The following is a 24,298-nucleotide window of genomic DNA, read 5'->3' on the forward strand; positions in this document are numbered from 1 at the left end:
TAATATTTCTTAATAGCAGATCTTGCTACTTCTTGTTTTTATAGAAAGTAGACGGTTTCTCCCATTAAAACATAGCATGATCACGCTTACAGTTACCTAGATATGTGTACTGGTATTTTTTTCCATCATAATTTATTTTTCAAAGTTAACCCTTTCTTTCCATTTCTACAAGGAGCTTCCTTGTTTCTATAGCCTCTAATAAGACTGAGTTCCATGTTTCAGCTTGTCTATACAGGAGCATGGATTTAAAATCCAAAGAGAAATTAGTTGTCTAAGAAGCTGAGTTTCTGTTTGGAGTCAGAGGCCTGCCAGTCAAATGAAAATACTACAGAGTTGCTGTCTGAAAAGGATTCAGAAGGAGCTTACTTCTTTCAGAAGTTCTTCTACCTAAAGGGGCTGATCTGCGTCAAGCTTTACAGCAACCAATAAAGGTAAATGAGTGCCTTTTGATAGGTAATGATTGATGAAGGTATTCCTAATTTGTTTAAATTCCATTTCCTGTAAATGTATGGATTGTTAGAACAGAAGCAGAGAAAATGACAGCAGATGAAGACCATTTGGCCTATCTAAACTGCCCATCCTTACCAACAGTCCTATTTTGTTCTTGATTTTCTATGTGGATTGTAGCAGACTCAAAATACTGTTTGCCAAGTTATTCAGTTGTATAAAGGCCCTCAGTAAACTATTTTTGCTGCTGAAACAACCCTAAACTGGTATGTGCTGTACTGACACAAGATAATTTTGCCACGTGTCTAAAGGCCTTGAAAGATTTAGGGATTTAGCTTGTCTTTTTTTTTTTTTAGTAGTAACTTAAGGTGAATTACTTAAAGGTACTGTAGCTAATCTGTCCCTGGAGGTCTTACAATCTAAGCTTGTACCTGAGACAATGAAGGCTTAAGTGACCTGTCTGAGATCACAAGGAACAGCAGTGGGTTTTGAACTGTGCTTCCCTGGGTCTCAGCCACTAGGCTACTCCTCCACTGCTCCCTTGTTAGAAATGAACCCTGGAGAGCATGGGATTTAATCTGGCCCCTAAGTTTCTCTCAGAGCCTCTGAGCCAGAGCATGGAGTACAGTTTACAAAAATAAAAAAAGAGGAAACATTTGATAAAATAGTAGGATGGGTAGTAAAATACAAGTTACAGAGAGGAGAAAAAGCAGCAGAGCTGGCTTAAAATGTTCTAGCTGTCATGGAGTGAGGCGTGAGGTCTGCTTAATGGGAACACCTTTGGAAATAAATGTCGTTGAGTGCATTTTTAGTAGGGTCTTGCATTCTTTAATGGGGGAAAGGGAAATGGGACTTGATATACTGCCTTTCTGAGGTTTTTGCAACTACATTCAGAGTGGTTTACATATATTCAGGTACTTATTTTGTACCAGGGGCAATGGAGAGTTAAGTGACTTGCCCAGCGTCACAAGGAGCTGCAGTGGGAATTGAACTCAGTTCCCAAGGATCAAAGTCCACTGCACTAGGCTACTCCTCCACTGTTTGTTATGCTTTCATTACAGAGGACAGATGATCCATAGAAGGAAACAAAGAGGTGTGAGGATCTGCTTTTTTTGGGTGCTGGAGATCTGAACCAGGTAATAACGTATACTGCTAGTTATTATTATGATCATTTCATAATGTCAAAGTACTTGTTTTAGAAAGGAAAAGCTGCTTTGGTGTTGCATACAGCCACTTGAACAACAAAGGGCGGCTGTGTCCACTAAATCAAAAACAAATAGTTCAAATGTGATTTATTTGACATGCAGCAAATATAGCTAAAATCTAAGCATTGAAAAATAAAGAGGAGAAGGTTACGTACAATTAAAACATGTCTCTAAACAAAATAAATACACACAACACACACCTATCAGGAATGTAGGGCAAGGAAAGGTTACAAAATTAAATGAGGCAAAATGAGAGAGCGATACAAGGAGGAAGGGGGAATGCAATATTGTTCCTCAGGATCCTCCAGTTGATAAAGCCATGGGTCAAAAATAGGGCACATAGGCACGGGAGTCCAAAATCTAAGATGGAAAGGCATGTGAGAAATAGGACTGTCACGGAACGCCTAGCACCCACCTGGGGCTAACCTTCAGCCACCTAGAGGGTCTGTCCCAGCACTGCTCAGGCCCACTACCACCTGCGTATGTGCTCTAATCTGGCATACCCTTCCTTCTACCTGCTGGGTTACACTTGACTCTGGGCGAGTCTCCTACCCACAACTTAATTCTCCAGTAGTTTCTAAGGACACCGCGGCCACACTTCCAGGGGTCCCACAGTTCTTAGAAAGTACTCACAGACCCAAAATACACAGCACCAGGATTCGTAATCAGTCCAGGTCAAACAAAGCTAATAAATTAATTGATTTATTATCATAACAAGTTAGAACAGTGAACGGATGAATAGGGTGTAATTAGCAGACAATAACAGGTAAATTAAACAGGAATCAATATTAAACTAACTAAACACTTGTTCACTACCTGAGTAGTACCTGGGGAGTTCAGGAAAATGAACAGCTCACAGTCTTTGAACAGAGTCTCAGTATAGAGGCCTGTACCTTCCACACTCCCACTCTGAGACTAAAGATTTCCAGCAATCAGAACCCAGAGCATAAACATTGAAGGGATTTTGACCAACAGCAGTGAAGATTACTTCTCTTCAGCTTAGGCAGGAAGAAGAAACTATCACTTTAGTAACAACGTTACAAACAAAGGACAGACACCATCTGCTGGCCAAACAAGGGAAATGCACATCATAAAAAATAGCTATACAATTTACAAGCAGAAAAATTCCATGTTTTTTCCACAAGGACCAAATAGAACGGATTCTTATTGAGGATGAGGAAAGAAGAGGATACTTACTTTGAAAAGACAATGTATCATCTATGGAAATGCCAAGTATTTTTGTTGTAGTACTGTATGGAAGGGGAATACCATGTACTATAAAGGAAAGTAAATAAGGACGACTGTGAGGGAAATACCATAGTGACAAATTTCATTTGTTTTCGTTTCACCAATCTGCAACAGCATCAAGTTTTTCTGAGACTAATGCACAACTAGAGGAAGACAGTTAGCCTAGGGGGAGTATGAGATGAATATTATCGATCTAGATTACCATTCTTTTTCAAACCTTTGGTTTCACTTTTAAGTAGGTTAGGTAAGTGTTAAAAAGAATTGATCCTTGAGGAACACCTGACAGTAGAGGATGAGGTAGAGCAGGAATAATGGATTACAAAACTTCTCCCAGTGAGATAGGAGTGAAACCACTTAACAGTGGTACCTGTAATATTCAACTCACTGAGGGACCGATGCACAAATGTCCCCAGTAATATCCGCTATTTCCACCTTGGTAACAATTACCATGCAGCTTGGTAGGGAGAGCGCAAGGGCATGTGTAGAACAGTCAATCGGTAAGCATGGTTGTTCTGTGCATGCCCTGGTCATAGAGAGAAAAGACAGCCTGCCCCCATGTTGTGCGTGTATGAAAGCTGTTGAAATACCTTTGCCAACCAAGGACGTATGCAATATATGGGTGTAAAGCAGGGTAGACATGCAAACAATATTTCCAGCAGGGCAATTTCCCATCTCTTCTCTCTGCATAAAGCACTGTACTCTTGCCTCGAGCTGCAGTGCCCTGACCTGACCACATTGACTCGCAATGTCTGGTCAGCTCCCCGATTCCCTCTCCAGGCATCGTCTGCACTGTAGCTTTTTTTTTTTTTGATCCACGCTGTCTCCCACCCAACAACAGGAGGAGGACTTTCTGGATGCTCGGAGCAGCTGTGCAGCGGCGTCTGGTCCCCTTTCATTGTACCCCTGTGGCTCGGGGCATGGCAGTGTGGCTAGCTATGGAAAGGCACTCCTTGGCAGGGGCAAGGGGAAAGCAAGCTTTTGAGGGAAGAATCACTGCTGACCGAGGAGTCCTGGATGTAAAGAAGGCTAGAAGAGGGACATTTTCACAAAGGAAGTTGGTAAGAACTTCTGAGGACTAAAACTTTCCTAGCCTCCTGCCTGTTAAGGCTATATACTGTAACGGCTAGACTAAAAACCCAACAGGTCTCCTTTAAAAGGCCCACGCGAACTTGTTCTCTGCATTTACTATTGCAATCAATGAAAAAGGCAGCTCTCCTGTCATGCTATGGCTGCCCCAGACCTCCTGTAAAATTACTCACACTAAAGGTAGGTGGGCCTTTCTGTGTATTTCTTGTAAATGGCTGTGCATTCCTTGAAATGCAGATTTGAATATTGCACAGCTCATTTAAATAAATTAGCTTACAATTTCCGGTGTCTGCTGCCACGAATGGTAAGAAGCATGTAGAGCTCCTTTGTGCATTCATTGTTGGATTCCCTGCTTGCTAAACTGGCTTGAACAGGTCATAAACTCACGTGGAGGGGCATAATTGAACGAAAACGTCTATATCCATGGGCATTTATCTCCGAGAACGGGTCCGTGAAGGGGCGGACCGAACCGTATTTTCGAAAAAAATAGACGTCCATGTTTTATTCAACAATTTGTGAGCTGGGCGTTTTTGTTTTTCAGCGATAATGGAAAATGAAAGCGCCCAGCTCAAAAACGAATAAATCCAAGGCATTTCTTCGTGGGAGGGGCCAGGATTTGCAGTGCACTGTCCCCCCTCACATGCCAGGACATCAACCTGGCACCCTAGGGGGCACTTTTACAAAAACAAAAAAAAAGGTAAAACAGCTCCCAGGTGCATAGCACCCTTCCCTTGTGTGTTGAGCCCCCCAAATCCCCCTCAAAACCCACTGCCCACAAGTCTACACCATTACTATAGCCCTAAGGGGTGAAGGGGGGCACCTACATGTGGGTACAGTGGGTTTGGGGGGTTGGCCGACTAATAAGCATTAAGCAGCACAATTGTAACAGGTAGGGGAGGGATGGGCCTGGGTCCACCTGCCTGAAGTCCACTGCACCCCCTAATAACTGCTCCAGTGACCTGCATACTGCTGCCAGGGAGGTGGGTATGACATTTGAGGGTGAAAATAAACAGTTGTGAAACGGCATATTTTGTGGTGGGAGGGGGTTTGTGACCACTGGGGGAGTCAGGGGAGGTCATCCCCGATTCCCTCCAGTGGTTATCTGGTCATTTAGGGCACTTTTTGGGGCCTTATTCGTGGACAAACAGGGTCCAGGAAAAGTGCCCTAAATTCTCGCTAAAAACGCATATTTTTTTTCCATTATCGGCGAAAGGCGCCCATCTCTGATCGGCCGATAACCACGCCCCAGTTCTGCCTTCACCACGCCTTCGACACGCCCCCATCAACTTTGTACGCTTCCGCAATGGAGTGCAGTTGAAAACGTCCAAGTTCGGCTTTCGATTATACCGCGTTATTCGTTTTTGGGAGATAAATGCCTATCTCCCGATTTAGGTCGCAATATAGGCGTTTTTGTCTTTCGATTATAAGCTGGATTGTGTCCATGTAAGTTTTATGCATCTTCTCCTCAGTTATCAGAGTAGATTGGTGTGATTAACCAAGTCAAAGGTGTCAGACATGTCAAGGGAAAACAAGACAACCACTCTCCTCCCATCCAGGATCAATTTCACATAATTTATCAATCTCAAAAGAATAAGTTCAGTTGAATGGTGTGTGCAACAGCCTGTCCGACATGGGTGGAGGGTATTGGTATGGTCTAGAAAATCAGAAAGCTGAGTGGTTACCAATTTCTCCACCACTTTGTGGATGAAAGACAAATTGGAAACTAATCTATAATTAGTCACTCTTGTGATTTTTAATTAGTGGGGATATGACAGCTTATTTCCATAATGCAGGAGAAGTGCCAGCAAAGAGACTGGTAAAAACCATAGAATGAAGGAATGGAAGAAGCGGCATAAGAAAACCCAAAAAAAGACTGATAGAAGGTAATTAAATAGTGATGATGGTTGGAGAGATGAAACCACTCTAACTAGTTGGGATTGAGTTGGAAGATTGAAGGATACAAGAGAAGCTGAAAGAGTGACCAATAAGGAGGAATTCAAAGGGGGTAGTGGGCTGGGAGAGACTAGGGGAGGGAGTCTAAGTTCAACCAGCTTATCATAAAAGCCTGTTGTGGTCTTCTGCTACCAACTAAGATGAGACTTCTGCAGTCGACAGTTCAGTGAGGCAATTCAGTATACGCTAGAGATTAGCAATGTTTGAGTTACTGTACATAGCAGTAAACTAGACAGATGGTCCTTTTTTGCTTTTACCAAGCTGTGTTTATAAAACTGAGAATGATCCTTGAAGGCTAGAAGAGTGCTGGTAGAGAGATGTTTAACCAAATGCACTCAGCATGACGAAGATGGCAATGTACAAGACATAAACCTTTGTGAAACCAGGGTTGAGCGGGATGACATGAGATAGTGCAAGTGTGTTGCAGAGTTAATCTTTCAATATTTGCATGTATTCCAGGAGACCTGGTTGTTCAAAGACATGGAAGAAAAATGAGAGGGAAATTCATCTTAGTGTTAAAAAAATACTTTTGATGTTAAAGACCGAAAGTGTGCAGTAGTGGGAGGGCGGGGCAAGACAGGAACCAGAGATACAGTAGGAATAGTGAGTAAAAAGGATCAGACCAAGGGACTGGAGAAATAGAAAGTGAGGAGATATATGGGGAAAATACCGACTGAGTGATAACCATGTTGAGGATATGGTCAGCAGCATGGATAGGAGAATTAACTAGCTGAATAAGGTCTGACTCACATAAAGCTGTAAAAAAATCATGGGTAACTGGGTTCACCGAATCATCAAGGTGAAGGAGAAAGAGTGTAAGAAGAGATGAGAGTGTAAAGTGCAAGTAAGGAAGAACAAGTAATGAGGGGTGGCTGGTAGATCAATAAGAGCTGAAGAAAGTATGGAGAGTGGACCCTGACTGTACCATGTTCAAGTGAGGGAGAAAAAGAGAAGTCTATCAAGTTCAAAGAAAGGGAAGTAGAAAATAGGATAGCCAAGTCTCCCCCTTTTTTATTGGGGTGATGTTAAAAGAGAAAGTGATACCTCTAAACCCCAGAATACAAGAAACTCTTCACTAAAATACTTTTTTGTTATTTTTTTTATATACACAGTTTTCATTCATTCAAAATGCTAAATTTATGACATTTATATTCCACATTATCTCAAACAAGTTCAATTCAGCTCACATTATAACAGATACAAAACTGATGTCAGCAGGAAAAAAAATATTTCAAATTATTGTTGTAACATGTGGAAGAAGTTTGGATGCTGTGCTGCTGCCAAATAATCAGTGCTGGGTCTTGGACTGTAATCAACCTTCACATTATGTTTCAAAGGGTCTATTTTACTAAGCTGCAATAAAAGGTGGCCTGCGTTATGATTAGTGTGTGGGTTTCCCGCACGCTGAGGCCACTTTTAGCGTAGCTGTAAAACGGCTGCTTTTACATTTTTCCTATTAATGACCAGGCACTAATTTCCCAATTAACACATGAGACCTTACGCCACCTATTTAGTAGGTGGAAAGGGCACATGTGATAACCATGTGCTAATTGATTAGTGTTCGGCAATGTAGCTGTGCTAATTGATTAGTGCTGGGCATGCCTAATCTCCGCCCCCAGCCCTAAAAATTACAAAGTGTTTTTTAGCACTGGAGGAAGCATGCCCAGATGCCAGAACTACTGCAGGATGCTTGAGTGCGCCCCACGGTAGTGCATTTTGTTGCGTGGGAATCTTGTGTTAGTGCTAGTAAAAGGACACAGCACAAGAGGAGTAAAGGCTGACCACAGACTAAACCAACTCGGTAGATGGTGCTGAGAGACCGCTTTATTGGTTATTCAAGGGACCCGACATGGTCTGTGTTTCAATGCACCAAGGCATCTGCCTCAGGGGTCACAAATGAAATTCTAAAAAACATATAAATATATTATTCATATATAATGGAGTATAAAAATCATATAAAAACCTATCATATTAAAAAAATCAAATAGTAATAAGAAATGATATATTATATAGTAAAAATAAAACATATTTTAATAAAACCCAAATGCTAAAACTTATTAAAATAAAATAAAATGTATCATTTGTACTTAAAAGCAGACATATTGGTGGAAAGAATAGACTATGTACTATAAGCCCATTTCATGAATGTGAACATTACACAATTACCCCTAAGGTGACAGTTTTGAAGTAGACCACGTTGCTTCTGAGTATTCAGTCCCTGTTAGCATGTGTACTTTATGCCAATTCTCAAAGAGAAACAGCCCCTGCAATTTTGCTTTAACAGCATTTAAGCATACATGATTTAAGTTCACACACTGTAGTTTGCTTGTGCTATAGTATTCATGCTGTGGAAGACCATGCATATTTATAACTGGACAGAAAAGGATTAATTTAGGAGGTTAACCTAGCACATTAGCCCACTTCTATGCACCGAGTTTTGAAACCTGTCCTCCCCAACTCCAAACCTCAGTTTACACTGTGGTTCCTGTAGACAGCCCCCCAGGAAATCAATAGGACTTATCTATCTTCAGGGCTTCTGCTTTCTGGACCTGATAGTCGTGTTTGTAAGTAGATGGTGAAAGCATAACTCACTTATTCATGTAGCTCTTGTACAGACAAACCAGGCTTTTAACTTGCTAAACAGCCACGTTGTATCGATAGAAAAGAGGATGACTTTACTACTACTACTACTATTTAACATTTCTAAAGCGCTACCAGGGTTACGCAGCGCTGTACAATCTAACAAAGAAGGACAGTCCCTGCTCAAAGGAGCTTACAATCTAAAGGACAAAAACGTGCAGTCAATCAAATTGGGGGCAGTCTAGATTTCCTGGATAGAGGTACAATGGTTAGGTGCCGAAAGCAACATTGAAGAGGTGGGCTTTGAGCAAGGATTTGAAGATGGGCAGGGAGGGGGCTTGGCATATGGGCTCAGGGAGTTTATTCCAAGCATAGGGTGAGGCTAGGCAGAAAGGGCGGAGCCTGGAGTTGGCGGTGGTGGAGAAGGGTACTGAGAGGAGGTTACGGGTAGGAACGTAAGGGGAGATGAAGTTAGAGAGATAATGAGGGCAGCAGATTGAGTGCATTTGTAGGTTAGTAGGAGAAGCTTGAACTGTATGCGGTACCTGATCGGAAGCCAGTGAAGTGACTTGAGGAGAGGGGTGATATGAGCATATCGGTCTAGGCGGAAGATAAGACGGGCAGCAGAGTTCTGCACAGATTGAAGGGGGGATAGATGGTTAAGTGGGAGGCCAGTGAGGAGTAGGTTGCAGTAGTCAAGGCGAGAGGTGATGAGAGAGTGGATGAGAGTTCGGGTGGTGTGCTCTGAGAGGAAGGGGCGAATTTTGCTGATGTTATAGAGAAAGAAGCGACAGGTCTTGGCTGTCTGCTGGATATGGGCAGAGAAGGAGAGGGAGGAGTCGAAAATGACTCCGAGGTTGCGGGCAGATGAGACGGGGAGGATGAGGGTGTTGTCGACTGAAATAGAGAGTGGAGGGAGAGGAGAAGTGGGTTTGGGTGGAAAGACAATGAGCTTGGTCTTGGCCATGTTCAGTTTCAAGTGGCGGTTAGACATCCAGGCAGCAATGTCGGATAAGCAGGCTGATACTTTGGCCTGGGTTTCTGCAGTGATTTCTGGTGTGGAGAGGTAAAGCTGGGTATCATCAGCATAAAGATGGTATTGGAAACCATGAGATGAGATCAGCGAGCCCAGGGAAGAGGTGTAGATTGAAAAAAGAAGGGGTCCAAGGACAGATCCCTGAGGAACTCCAACAGAGAGCGGGATGGGGGTGGAGGAAGATCCATGAGATTGTACTCTGAAGGTATGGTGGGAGAGATAAGAGGAGAACCAGGAGAGAACAGAGCCCTGGAACCCAAATGAGGACAGTGTGGCAAGAAGTAACTCATGGTTGACAGTGTGAAAAGCGGCAGATAGGTCGAGGAGGATGAGGATGGAGTAGTGACCTTTGGATTTGGCAAGGAACAGGTCATTACAGACTTTAGTGAGTGCTGTTTCTGTCGAGTGTAGAGGGCGAAAACCGGATTGAAGTGGATCGAGGATGGCATGAGAGGAGAGAAAATCAAGGCAGCGGCTGTGAACGGCGCGCGTTCAAGTATCTTGGAGAGGAAGGGTAGGAGGGAGATGGGGCGGTAGTTGGAGGGACAGGTAGGGTCTAGTGATGAAGCAAAGGCAGAGACAACACTTACATGTTTAGCAGCATTGGTTGACTACTAAACTGTTATGTGTTTTAAACTAGGCCCTACTAAATAGCAGGCCTAACTTTAAATGGATAAGCGCTGACGTATATTCAGTGGTGCTAACTGAATACAGTATATAAATAAATTGCCAGTCCAAGACTTACCTTTATCCACTGGCCAGGCCAGCAAAATGTTAGGCCCTCTGTGTTTCTGCAGATGACAGATGAAGTAGAAGAACTTAGAAGTGATCTTAACACACTGGCATTGCCCAACATTTGACAAACATGATTAAATTAAAAACTGAAAATATTTATTTATTTGTAGCATTTGTGTCCCACATTTTCCCACCTATTTGCAGGTTTGTTTTTAGTTGAGTGGACTGCTAATAATAAAAATATTTAAATTTTTTGTACCTTTACTAATGTTCTAGGTCTTCTTCAGGGTTACAGGGTACAAATCCCCACTGGAGACCTTTGAGTATATAGAGTGTGTTTTGCATATCCTTCACATTTTGATGTCTAAGAAATACAATTTAAAATGTATTAAAGTAGGATTAGTTTCACTGATGTACACGGTAGACTCTATGGGGCATGATTATTAAATCCTAAAACAGCTGGCATGGTAAAAATCCTGCAGTAGCTGTGTAATGCCTAATTGCCGGATGAGGTTGAGTGGTGGAGTGGCTGTCAGTGATGGCTAGCACACGGGTCATGACAGCATGCTAGCTGTCACAACAGCATGCTAGCTGTCACAACTGTCCAGAGCACTGCTGCAAATACGACCACATCAAGAGGTGGGAGGTGCAGTAGAGTTATCAGCAGTCCGATAGAGCAGCTGCCTCAGGCCATTCTTTTATTCCGCTCTTCTCATCTTGTCCTGTCAATCATGAATCCCCACTCGACACCCCCTAATCTAGATCACCAGCCCCTCCCCCCATTGACCCCTCACACCAAATGCCTATGTAATACTCCCTCACTCTCCCAAGACTCCTAGGAGCCATCCATGGTGGGCTTGCCAGGAGCGTTCCCCCCCCCCCTCCACTCTCATCTGGCTTTGCTCTAAGTTAACATGGTGGCCACTGACCCCTAATGGTAGTACCATGAGACTAGGGGTCAGCAGCTGCCATTTTAAAACCCAGAACAGGCCAAAACATCTCCGTCCAGGAACTGAGTAACTTGGCAGCTTTGCTTAAGCTGCTGTGGGCATGCAAATTTAGCTGAGTTCTATTGGCTTCTTTATTAATGTGACTGAGCTACCAGTTGCATGGCTGGACAAGAGAACAAGCAGAAGCAGAAGGTAACAACCCCCAGAGGTGGGGCAGAGACCCTGGAAATAGGAACTACTAATACTACCAGAAATACAAGATTCAACTAGGAATGGGCTAGCTACAGCCAGACTCTCGAGGCAAAATAGCTTCTCTTGGAAGACAGGTGTTTTGTAACCCATAAGTCAGTGGTTCAAAGCTGCCTTATGCTTGGCAGCTATTAACAATAATAGAAAGAAAGCTGCCATTTCAAGGCATTTTTTTCCCTGTGAAAACAACATTTCCCATGTCATTTTAACCAAATGCACATTCCTATTCAGCATCTTTAGACTTTTCCTTCTAATTCACTTCATACAACAGAAAGCTTGATTCTTCATTTAGGAGTATTCAGATCAACTATTGAACTCTCTCCTCAAGGTGCCCCCTCCCCCAACTCCCCCTTCATTATCTCCTCAGACCCTTGCTGAATTCTTTCACAACAAGGTTCAAAAGATAAACCTTGCTTTCTCTACCTCACCACCTCTCCCTCCACTAGTCCGTTCCCCTCTCTCTCCTTCCCCTCATTCCCTTTCCTCCTTTTCTGAAGTTACTATTGAGGAAACTACACTTCTCCTTTCTTCCTCAAAATGTACCACCTGTTCCTCTGATCCCATTCCCACCCACCTTCTTAATGCCATCTCTCCTGCTCTTATTCCTTTTATCTGTCACATTCTCAACCTCTCACTTTCCACTGCGACTGTCCCTGCCGCCTTTAAACATGCTGTGGTCACACCTCTCCTTAAGAAGCCTTCACTTGACCCTACTTGTCCCTCTAATTACCGACCCATCTCCCTTCTTCCTTTTCTCTCCAAATTACTTGAGCGTGCTGTTCACCGCCGCTGCCTTGATTTTCTATCCTCACATGCTATTCTTGACCCATTACAATCTGGTTTTCGCCCTCTCCACTCAACCGAAACTACGCTTACTAAAGTCTCCAATGACCTATTACTGGCTAAATCCAGAGGTCAATATTCCATCCTCATTCTTCTTGATCTTTCCGCTGCTTTTGACACTGTCGATCACAGCATACTTCTCGATACCCTGTCCTCACTTGGATTCCAGGGCTCTGTCCTTTCCTGGTTCTCTTCCTACCTCTCCCTCCGCACCTTTAGTGTTCACTCTGGTGGATCCTCTTCTACTTCTATCCCTCTGCCTGTTGGCGTACCTCAGGGTTCTGTTCTTGGTCCCCTCCTCTTTTCTATCTACACTTCTTCCCTTGGTTCATTAATCTCATCCCATGGCTTTTCCTACCATCTCTATGCTGATGACTCCCAAATCTACCTTTCTACCCCTGATATCTCACCTTGCATCCAAACCAAAGTTTCAGCGTGCTTGTCTGACATTGCTGCCTGGATGTCTCAACGCCACCTGAAATTAAATATGACCAAAACCGAGCTTCTCATTTTCCCGCCCAAACCCACCTCCCCGCTCCCCCCGTTTTCTATTTCTGTTGATGGCTCTCTCATTCTCCCTGTCTCCTCAGCTCGAAACCTTGGGGTCATCTTTGACTCTTCTCTCTCCTTCTCTGCTCATATCCAGCAGACCGCCAAGACCTGTCGTTTCTTTCTTTACAACATCCGTAAAATCCGCCCCTTTCTTTCCGAGCACTCTACCAAAACCCTCATCCACACCCTTGTCACCTCTCGTTTAGACTACTGCAATCTGCTTCTTGCTGGCCTCCCACTTAGTCACCTCTCCCCTCTCCAGTCGGTTCAAAACTCTGCTGCCCATCTCATCTTCTGCCAGGGTCGCTTTACTCATACTACCCCTCTCCTCAAGACCCTTCACTGGCTCCCTATCCGTTCTCGCATCCTGTTCAAACTTCTTCTACTAACCTATAAATGTATTCACTCTGCTGCTCCCCAGTATCTCTCCACACTCGTCCTTCCCTACACCCCTTCCCGTGCACTCCGCTCCATGGATAAATCCTTCTTATCTGTTCCCTTCTCCACCACTGCCAACTCCAGACTTCGCGCCTTCTGTCTCGCTGCACCCTACACCTGGAATAAACTTCCTGAGCCCCTACGTCTTGCCCCATCCTTGGCCACCTTTAAATCTAGACTGAAAGCCCACCTCTTTAACATTGCTTTTGACTCGTAACCACTTGTAACCACTCGCCTCCACCTACCCTCCTCTCTTCCTTCCCGTTCACATTAATTGATTTGATTTGCTTACTTTATTTATTTTTTTTGTCTATTAGATTGTAAGCTCTTTGAGAAGGGACTGTCTTTCTTCTATGTTTGTGCAGCGCTGCGTATGCCTTGTAGCGCTATAGAAATGCTAAATAGTAGTAGTAGTAGTAAACTATTGTGACTGGACACAGGTAGGCTCTTTTTAACTTATGATGGGCCTTGTTAAGGCAGTTTTTGGAAATGGATCTAATTTGGATTTACCATGACAAACAGTGTGAAAACATGTAATCAAGATGTTTTGGTTTCTTATTCTTAATTACTTTAAAATATTTCTATAATTTTTTTTATTCATGTTGAAAGTACAGAGTATGTTGTGTGGATCAGTGAAACAAAGTCCTAATCTACTGCATTTTGAATTGCCTTTTTTTTAAAATAGTAAAATTAAAATTGTTCAAGGGTGTGATGACTTTTACTAAGCACTGTTTCCATCTGTATACACATACATAGACAAACATCTGTTTTAATCCACCAGAACCACCACCATAATTACATTGTCTTGCACAGATGTGGTACAAGTGCACCAGTAACAGACAAAAAAGCAAGTCTGCGCAGGGTCTGTGTACTAAACAGATATCTTTAGTACCCCTTCATCAATCATTTATGGATCTGCTGAACAGTAGGACTTTCATTGCAGGAAATTTGTCCCATGGAACATACACTCTGCCAGCTTGCTAAGGTTATATGCTTCTTACACTCAGTAGAATGTCCTACCTGGACTTGCTGATCCCATTTCTCAGCCTGCACATCAGAAAGTGCTAAGGCCTGGCAGCAGTAATAAATGTATGCACCACAGGACAAGATTCTGGCAGAAAGAATTGAGTTTATGAGATGCTGTTTTCTGCACTTTAAGTGACTAGTGCTTTCTGCCTGGCATTGCAGAAGGGACAAAATGTCAAGTATACCACCATATGAACTTCACGGCAATGTCTATAGCTACCAGCCCAAGCCCGTGTATACAGGTAAGGAGAACCTCCACTCTTGCTTAGGAAATATGAAAGAATGCTCTATGTAAAGTGTTATCTTACTTACTCTGTACTGGGTCAAAGTTCAACAGCACGCATGCCCTGCATAAAAATATGAATCTCTTAAGAGGGTAATCTTAAAACAGGGAACCGGGGCAGGAAACATTTGCACATCCTGTATATGCCTTCATAAGGGAGCTTACCCAAAAGGTCACACACAGTCCCACCTGAGACAGGTATAAGTTTGTGCAGTATGTGCCAATAGAAATTGGCACACGTGCTTGTATTAAAATAAAAATCTAAGCATAAATGATGATTCTGCCCATTCGTCACCCCTGTGAATGTCTATGTTTATTGCAAAGAAGTAACCAAAAAGGCAGAGGAGATGCAAGAAAGGATTAAGAGAAAAAGAAATAATTGGTGGTGCGACAGAGCAGCTGTAAAAGAAACCATTAAACTTGCTAAGAGAATAAAGGAAATAGCAGAGTATTGCAAGAGAAGTGCATGCTAACAGGCATTGAGAATACGATATTGTAATATAGATTGAAAAAGTGGGAGGAGAGGCTTGGTTCTCAATCAGACAGCTTTCTTGTGATGGCCAATCAACAGAAATAAAACAAAATAAAACATGGAAAAGAAAATAAGATGATACCTTTTTTATTGGACAAAACTTAATACATTTCTTGATTAGCTTTCGAAGGTTGCCCTTCTTGGTCAGATCAGAAATAAAGAAACTATCAAACACATCACTCCAATATAGTGTCACACTGGGGATTCAGATCTGAAGGATAAAATATATTAAATTTTAAACAATAGCCTCAGTGTAACAGGGAGCCTGACTTTTATGCTCCACTGTAAATATTACCATCACAGGCTTCCACCACCTTCCGAAAAAAACACAGAGAAAAACTCCCAGAATATTTCAAAAATTCTAAAGAAGTGGGAGAAAAGTCTGTGTTTAAAAAACAGAAGGGAGGGTAACCCACATTGGAAGATAAGCATGTGAAAGATTCCTTAATGTTGAATATTTTTCCTTTGTGAATGATCGTGGGGCCCTGTGAAATGTTTTGGCATAGTTTGCAGCTGGATATATTGCAAGGATGTGTGCCATTCTCTTCTTTTTGAGTCTGTGTTGGGAGCTTTCTTCTAATTAGCTTGTGTTTTAAGTTGAGTGGCTGTCGGAAGGCCAGCACTGGTGGGGATGGGAATATCTCTTTCAGTAATTCATCCTCCTGGAGTACAGGCTGCAGATCTTTTATGATTTTTCTTAATTTTTCCAGCTCTGGGTTGTATTTATTTATTTATTGAGAACATTTATATCCCACATATTCCCACTGAGGCAGGCTCTATGTGGCTTACAGTGTTTTAATAAAAGAACATCATAACAAATTCACTATAAGGGGGATTCGTCTGTGGCTTTTTTTTTCTTTGTACTGTAGCAGATTTTCCCTAGGTGTTTTGAAGGAGGAGGCAATATTCTTGGAGATTATTTTGGGGTTGTAGCCTTTCTGTTCGAAGGATGCCATCAGGATTTCAAGGTGTCTGTCTCTGTCCCCTGGGTCAGAGCAGATACGGTGGTATCTTGTGGCTTGGCTGTAAATAATGGATCTTTTTGTATGTGAAGGGTAAAAGCTGGAGTTGTGGACGTAGCTGCATTTGTCTATGGGTTTCTTGTATATCGATGTTTGTATATAGCCATCGCTGATTGAGACAGTGGTGTCCAAAAAATTGACTTTTTCTGAGGAGTAGTCAATTTTGAATCTGATTGTAGGATGGTATGTATTGAAGGAATTGTAAAATTGTTTCAGAGTTTCGTCCCCCTCAGTCCAAATCATAAAAACGTCATCGATGTACCGGTAGTATTTTAGGGGTTTGGTCTGGTATGTATTCAGAAATGTCTCTTCCAGCTCAGCCATAAAGAGGTTGGCATATTGGGGTGCTGTCCTGGTGCACATCGCAGTGCCCATTATTTGTAGATAGATATCATTGTTAAAGCGGAAATAGTTGTGAGTTAAAATAAATTTGATTAATTTTGTAATAGTTTCTGGTGAGTATTGATGGTCCAGTGTGGATGTTTTTAGGAGTTTCTCACATGCAGCTATGCCATCCATATGGGGAATGTTGCTGTATAGTGATTCTACATCCATCGTGACCAGAAGGGTACTCTGTGGTAATTGCTTGATATTTTTCAATTTATTCAGAAAGTCTGTAGTGTCTTCTATGAAGCTGTTTGGTTTGTGCACGAGAAGTTTCAGAATCCCCTCTATGAGTCCAGATATTTCCTCTGTGAGTGTGCCAATACCCGATATGATTGGTCTGCCAGGGTCTCCAGGTTTGTGGATTTTGGGTAGCATGTAGAATGTGCCCACAGAAGGCTGGTTTGGTATGAGTTTCTTCAGATGTGGCTGTACTTGCTTAGGAAATGTTCTAAAAAATGATAGTACCAATAAGGATGTCACCTCTGTGGCAGCACTTTACAAAACCGGAACACTGTACCAGTGATTTCATGGTAAGAATCCTGAAAGGGAACTTTAAAACAATACAGGAACGTAAGACCTTTGAAGTCAGAATGATTAAATATTTTGACACCCACTAGACAGGACTTAACACAGATCTGGGTTTTCTAGCCCATTATAAACCATAAAATTGTACTGCTTTGTCACCCTCCTATCGCCATGCATATCTCCCTGTCCCTCATCCACCCGACTCTTCCTGTCTCTCACCTATCCACCCCATCTTGTTAGACTGTCACTGAAATGCTTTGATGTTTCACTTATATATACTGTCATCTACCAACATTTGCTTATTTCTGATCCGACGAAGAGGGGCAACCTTCGAAAGCTAATCAAGAAATGTATTAAGTTATGTCCAATAAAAAAGGTATCATCATATTTTCTTTTCCATGTTTTATTTTGTTTTATTTCTATTGATTACCTTTAAAAGTGGACTAACACGGCTACCACACCTCTCTACTTGTGATGAGCAGAATCTCTCTTTAAGAAAATGGGCTATACCCTATCTTATTGTAGATAATGGGTGGCTGTTCTGTTGGACCTAAAACCTGATGGCACCTGTGGGGAACAGGTCCATTAACAGGGGTATGTTCTGTGAGCACCTTTGTTTCCTATTCAGTGCTGCTCTGCACTTATTTCATTGGCGCTACTGGATGGATGTACAGTGGGGGAAATAAGTATTTGATCCCTTGCTGATTTTGTAAGTGTGCCCACTGACAAAGACATGAGCAGCCCATAATTGAAGGGTAGGTTATTGGTAACAGTGAGAGATAGCACATCACAAATTAAATCCGGAAAATCACATTGTGGAAAGTATATGAATTTATTTGCATTCTGCAGAGGGAAATAAGTATTTGATCCCTCTGGCAAACAAGACCTAATACTTGGTGGCAAAACCCTTGTTGGCAAGCACAGCGGTCAGACGTCTTCTGTAGTTGATGATGAGGTTTGCACACATGTCAGGAGGAATTTTGGTCCACTCCTCTTTGCAGATCATCTCTAAATCATTAAGAGTTCTGGGCTGTCGCTTGGCAACTCGCAGCTTCAGCTCCCTCCATAAGTTTTCAATGGGATTAAGGTCTGGTGACTGGCTAGGCCACTCCATGACCCTAATGTGCTTCTTCCTGAGCCACTCCTTTGTTGCCTTGGCTGTATGTTTTGGGTCATTGTCGTGCTGGAAGACCCAGCCACGACCCATTTTTAAGGCCCTGGCGGAGGGAAGGAGGTTGTCACTCAGAATTGTACGATACATGGCCCCATCCATTCTCCCATTGATGCGGTGAAGTAGTCCTGTGCCCTTAGCAGAGAAACACCCCCAAAACATAACATTTCCACCTCCATGCTTGACAGTGGGGACGGTGTTCTTTGGGTCATAGGCAGCATTTCTCTTCCTCCAAACACGGCGAGTTGAGTTCATGCCAAAGAGCTCAATTTTTGTCTCATCTGACCACAGCACCTTCTCCCAATCACTCTCGGCATCATCCAGGTGTTCACTGGCAAACTTCAGACGGGCCGTCACATGTGCCTTCCGGAGCAGGGGGACCTTGCGGGCACTGCAGGATTGCAATCCGTTATGTTGTAATGTGTTACCAATGGTTTTCGTGGTGACAGTGGTCCCAGCTGCCTTGAGATCATTGACAAGTTCCCCCCTTGTAGTTGTAGGCTGATTTCTAACCTTCCTCATGATCAAGGATACCCCACGAGGTGAGATTTTGCGTGGAGCCCCAGATCTTTGTCGATTGACAGTCATTTTGTACTTCTTCCATTTTCTTACTATGGCACCAACAGTTGTCTCCTTCTCGCCCAGCGTCTTACTGATGGTTTTGTAGCCCATTCCAGCCTTGTGCAGGTGTATGATCTTGTCCCTGACATCCTTAGACAGCTCCTTGCTCTTGGCCATTTTGTAGAGGTTAGAGTCTGACTGATTCACTGAGTCTGTGGACAGGTGTCTTTCATACAGGTGACCATTGCCGACAGCTGTCTGTCATGCAGGTAACGAGTTGATTTGGAGCATCTACCTGGTCTGTAGGGGCCAGATCTCTTACTGGTTGGTGGGGGATCAAATACTTATTTCCCTCTGCAGAATGCAAATAAATTCATATACTTTCCACAATGTGATTTTCCGGATTTAATTTGTGATGTGCTATCTCTCACTGTTACCAATAACCTACCCTTCAATTATGGGCTGCTCATGTCTTTGTCAGTGGGCACACTTATAAAATCAGCAAGGGATCAAATACTTATTTCCCCCACTGTAGCACTACACACCTGCACAGTCTCTCCCTTGCTGACTAGAGCTTATACTCTAGTCAAGACACACAGACATGACAAATGGGTTTCACCAAGCAGTTAGGCAGCCCTTTATTCCATTGTCAGTTAAGATGTGTTCTTTTGACCACTACTAGCTCTGTGAGTGTTTGGAAGACGCTAGAGACAGTCCCTGCTCTATAGAGCTGACTCTCTATTCTGGTATTTCCAGTTCATCCTGATTTATAGATATTCTTCCACTCTTTGTATGTGATAAGAAGCAATCATGGAAGATGCCGAGCATGCTTCAAATGCTTCCCCACTCTCTTTCATAAATAAATCAAGTCATGCCTTCATTTCCTCAGACAGGATAAGGCTACCATACTGTCTTAAAAAGGTAGTGATTGTGTCTGCTTCCCCCATTAGTTTGGGAGCACAGCCTGGATGACTGATGAGCAAACATCTCTGTCCAGAATAAAGCTTTGCATCTCACAGTCTGCACTGCAACAGCGTAGTCAGGGATGGCCAAATGGCTTATTTCTGAATACCACCTGCTTGATGCTGTCACTGCTATCATGCCACTAGCACCATCACTTCAACCACTGTTACCCCTAAGCCTACCAAATTCTACCTCCACCAAGGAAGTGTAATTGACATGAAATGGTGTCACGTGACAAAGCTGAAGCCATAGCCACCATCTTGATACACTTAAACCAAAGCAAACTATTGGTCCACGCCAAGCCACACATAGACAGTCCTTATTTCTAATAAGCATTTGCTATTGTTTTGGGTGGTTCAATATGGCAGCAAGCTCTGCCTACTGGCTTCAGGCCAGATGAGCCAAGCATGCTCCCGTTGTCTCCTGTCAAACCTCCTTGACCACCACTGCTGCCTCCACCTCTGATGTGCTACCATCGTCCTCAATAGTTGCCATCATCACTGGTACCATTGCCATCTCTAGTACACAAGAAAGTGGGAACGGAGGAAGGCTAGACAAACCTCAGGAACAATGCAGTTAAAGTTTATTGCTTAAAATATGTGCAAAAACAATACACAACAAAATAAATATACTAAATATTCAGTAATGTACACTAAAAGCATTCCTCCGTTCCCACTTTCTTGTGTACTATTGCTTGTCCCGTGAGACTTTGTTGTTTGGTTACCTTCTGGTTTTTTACCATTGCCACCACTACATGAATCACAACTATATCCTAATCACCATCGGGCTCAAAAGAGACAAATGCTTTCAGTTGTAGTTTGGCTTTAATCCAAATATGGTCTTTCATCACTTCCCAAATTGAACTAGAATACTGGCCCACAGCAATGTGTTCTAAATCTTAATAATGGTTTTGTAGCTGAAGTTCAGGTTTGAATTTTCTACCCTCTTCTATAGTACTAGTCACAGGAGAATTTATTTACAGGGATTGCACTCTCACCTCTTCACTGTTCTTCCTGTAAACCTTGTACTCTTGTCTTCCTGCCATGCACCTGTACATATTAGATCAAATACTTTTCTATTATATACCATTCATGTACTTGTGTCACTTAACAAGAGGTTCTTACAGAACTGGATATGAAAGTGGTCAGAAAATATCCCTCCTCTCTCTGGGTTTATTTATTTATTTTTAAAGGTGGTTACCCTGGTTTCACAGGTTGAACTGCAGTTTTACAAAGGATTGTATTCTACTACTCTAACTATTTATCATTTCTATAGTGCTACACCATTCCTCCTTCCTTGAGTGACAAATTATGAGCTCCTTTTACAAAGCCTCGCTAGTGATTCCAGCTCGGCAAATGAGGCAAAATCCATAGGAATTGAATAGGTTTCTTCATAGGCGGTGGGTGGCCCAACTGTTTGGGGAGGCTAAAGGGGGCGGGGTTATGGGTGGGGCCAGGGGTGGAGCTTACATCCATAGTTGTCTGATAGACCATATGTAGATCCATCAAGAGGTAGTGTGTCATGATTTAGGCTCTACACCCAGTGGTGTGCTGGGAAACTGTTAACAACAGGCTCTCTTTCTGGGTATAGCAAGCCTTGCAATTTGGGGGGAGGGGAGGGCATGGGGACTAGGGGGTAGGGGGGCAATGCATTCCTCCCTCTCCCCTCCCACCGTTCAGACACGCAAGGTATACCTTTGCTGTAGGGATGCCGAGCCCCATCAGCCAAATAAATAGATTACTGCCACTCTCCGCTGCTTGTTTCTGGCTCTGAGCAGCATGCCAGGAATTTGCGTACTGAGAAGTCCTGGCATTCTGCTCAGAGCCAGAAACAAGCAGCAGAGAGCAGTGGCAGTTCATTTATTGGATGGCGGGGCTCGGTATCCCTGCCAGCAAAGGTGAAGGAGTTCAGAGATGCCAAGGGTGGCCCATCTCAAAGCTGATTTACCTCCACTTTGTCTAAAACCAGTTCTGGCAGACACACATTAAAAAAACTGACATATTCTGATCAATAAATAAAAAATAAAATTATTTTTTTCTACCTTTGTTGTCTGGTCATTTTATTTTTCTTATTGTGTTGGTCCCAGTCTCTGGTTTCTGATTTCCTCTTTCTTCTGTTAACTGTTTTGACAAAGTCTCCTTGTACATTTGGCATGTCTTTTCTCTTCAAGTCCGCCATCTTCTCTCCCAAGTCCAGCACCTCTTTCTCTCTCTGTGCCCTCTCCTTTCCATATTTCCCCCAATGAATCTTCCTAACCAGCACCTCTCTTCCTCATTTCTCCCCCCCCATGCAGTACCACTGTCCCTCCCTGCCCTTCCTGATGCAGCACCTCTGTCCCTCCTTGCCCCCACCCCATAGCACCTCTGTCCCTCCCTACCCCTCTTGATACTGCACCTCTCTCCCTCCTTGCCCTCCCATGCAAAATATGTCTCCCCTGTGTTGTTGCCCACTGCCCCAATGCATCACTTCTCTTCTTCCTTGACCCCCATCATGCAGCACAAATATCCCGCCTTGCCACCCCATGTAGCACCTCTCTCCCTCCTTGCCCCCCTCCCCGTGCAATACCACTTCCCCTCCCTGCCTCTCGATGCAGCAAATCTGTCCCTCGCTCCCTCCCTTCTCCCCCCCGCGAGCCAGAACCTCAGTGCCTCGTCTTCTCTCTGCCACCCGGTCTTTAAAAAGAAATGTCCGACGCGGTGGCGAGGCGCAGCACCTCGCATTTGCACGTAAAAGAAGTGGATCGTCTCATCAGGCCTTTCCTCACTGTCCCGCCCTTGTGGAAATAGGAAGTTGCGTCAGAGGAGGGCGGGACAGAGTGAGGGAAAGCCCAAAGAGATGATCCACTTCTTTTACGTGCAGATACGAGGTGCTGCGCCTCGCCACCGCGTTGGACATTTCTTTTTAAAAGGCTAGTGCGTGGTGCGGGGGGTTCCATTAAGAAGAGGAGCGAGCAGCGGGAGCAGCGGAGCACCCCCCCCGCCCCAGGGTCGGTCTGTCGGGGAGCTGAGTGCCGGTCAGGGAGCTGTGCTGGCAGGGCGCTGCCGGTCGGTGAGCTGAGTCGGGAGGGAAGCAGGGCGCAGGGTAAGGTCACGGTTGGGCTCTCCCCAAGCCTCTTAGCGGGGCGCCTATGGGTTTCTTTGCATTTGCCGCACAAGAATCGCTAGTGCAGCTTTGTAATAGGAGTCCTAAGTCTACCAAATGCAGAACAGCAATCCAGATTTCTACTCTGGTTTCCCAGGTCTAATAAATATGTATTCCATTTTTTTCAAAGTGTTTCCAGTCTCCTATGGAACTAGTCCCGCGATCCTCAAAGACATCAAGGCCTCCATACATCCCTTCCCAGTCATCAAAGACACCGTGGTCTCCATACCACCATTTCCAATCTGCAAAGAATTCAATGTGTCCAATCCTCCATTTCCAATCTGCTCAAAAATTCCTGTCTCCAATCCACCATTCCCCATCAAGAAAATAATGAAGGTATACAGTGCATCATTCCCGGTTGCTAAAGAACCATTCAAGGTCTTCAACATAGGATTCCCAGTGGTGATTCCAAAAATTAAGTTACCCACGTTGAGACAAAAAAAGAATGAGTAACGTTAATTCATTGTTCCAGCCACACAATTCAGCATCTTCACTGTGGAAAATCCAAGCCATCTGAGGACCAAGCGATCTTTGGTACGCCTGCTTCTTCACTGTGGGCCATTACTCCAAGCTGTCTGAGGACCAAGTCATCTTGCTATGCCAGCATTTCACTTGCTTCTGCATCAGACTTCCTGAGCAGTAATTCATATGTGCATGCTAGGCATCAATATCAGCCTGCCACCTGCACAGACCAGCAGTTCATCTCTTCTCATCACTAACCAGGTTTCCAGCTTCTTTGGTGAGTGCTAGCTACATATGACATCATGTAAATGCCTGAGAGCCAGGAGATACACATCAGCATGTTGGGCATATGAAATAAATGGGGAATCACTCCAGCAGCAGTCAGTCTAACAGGTGATCCCGAACAGCAAAGACCTGAGTCTGTGGTTATTATACAGGTTACATAACTCAGTTTTTCCTATAAGATTATTTCCCCTCCTCTACTCTATGGTAGACAGAAACTTAAAAAAATATACTTTTGATACTACGCATGTGTATGCGTGTGTGTATGTGCGTATATGTATAATGTGTGTTGTCAGTGAGCACGCAGCTGGATTGTTATTTCCATCTCAGATGTCCTTAGTTTTATTTTTTTTGTTCTTGTTAAAGTTATTAAACAATCGGATAATCATTTGTCTAAAGAATATAAGCCAGAGAACCACAGTAGTCAGCAGAGCAGGTTAAAAGAAAGACAAAAAAGTAGCTGAGTAGGGATGATGTAACTGACTGAAGAAGAGGATCTTAACTTCTGAAAATATGCAACCAAGAGAGTTCTTAACCTTTTACAAGCTCCATCACCACTGAACTACTTTCTTAATCTTCTTTCAACCTACCGCTCAAGGACTGAAGCTGCAGTGCATCCTG

General features: G+C 43.5%; 1 long non-coding RNA gene across 1 annotated transcript; it reads left to right on the forward strand.

Annotated features, from left to right (window-relative positions):
* Window positions 1–24,025, forward strand: LOC115481628. The gene is made up of 4 exons (XR_003943985.1): window positions 1–431; window positions 1,509–1,583; window positions 14,511–14,590; window positions 23,064–24,025. It is a non-coding gene; the product is annotated as an uncharacterized LOC115481628 (long non-coding RNA).
* The last annotated feature ends 273 nt before the right edge of the window (window positions 24,026–24,298 follow it).

Source organism: Microcaecilia unicolor, chromosome 1 (assembly GCF_901765095.1).
Source record: "Microcaecilia unicolor chromosome 1, aMicUni1.1, whole genome shotgun sequence".
Classification (NCBI taxonomy): Eukaryota; Metazoa; Chordata; class Amphibia; order Gymnophiona; family Siphonopidae; genus Microcaecilia; species Microcaecilia unicolor.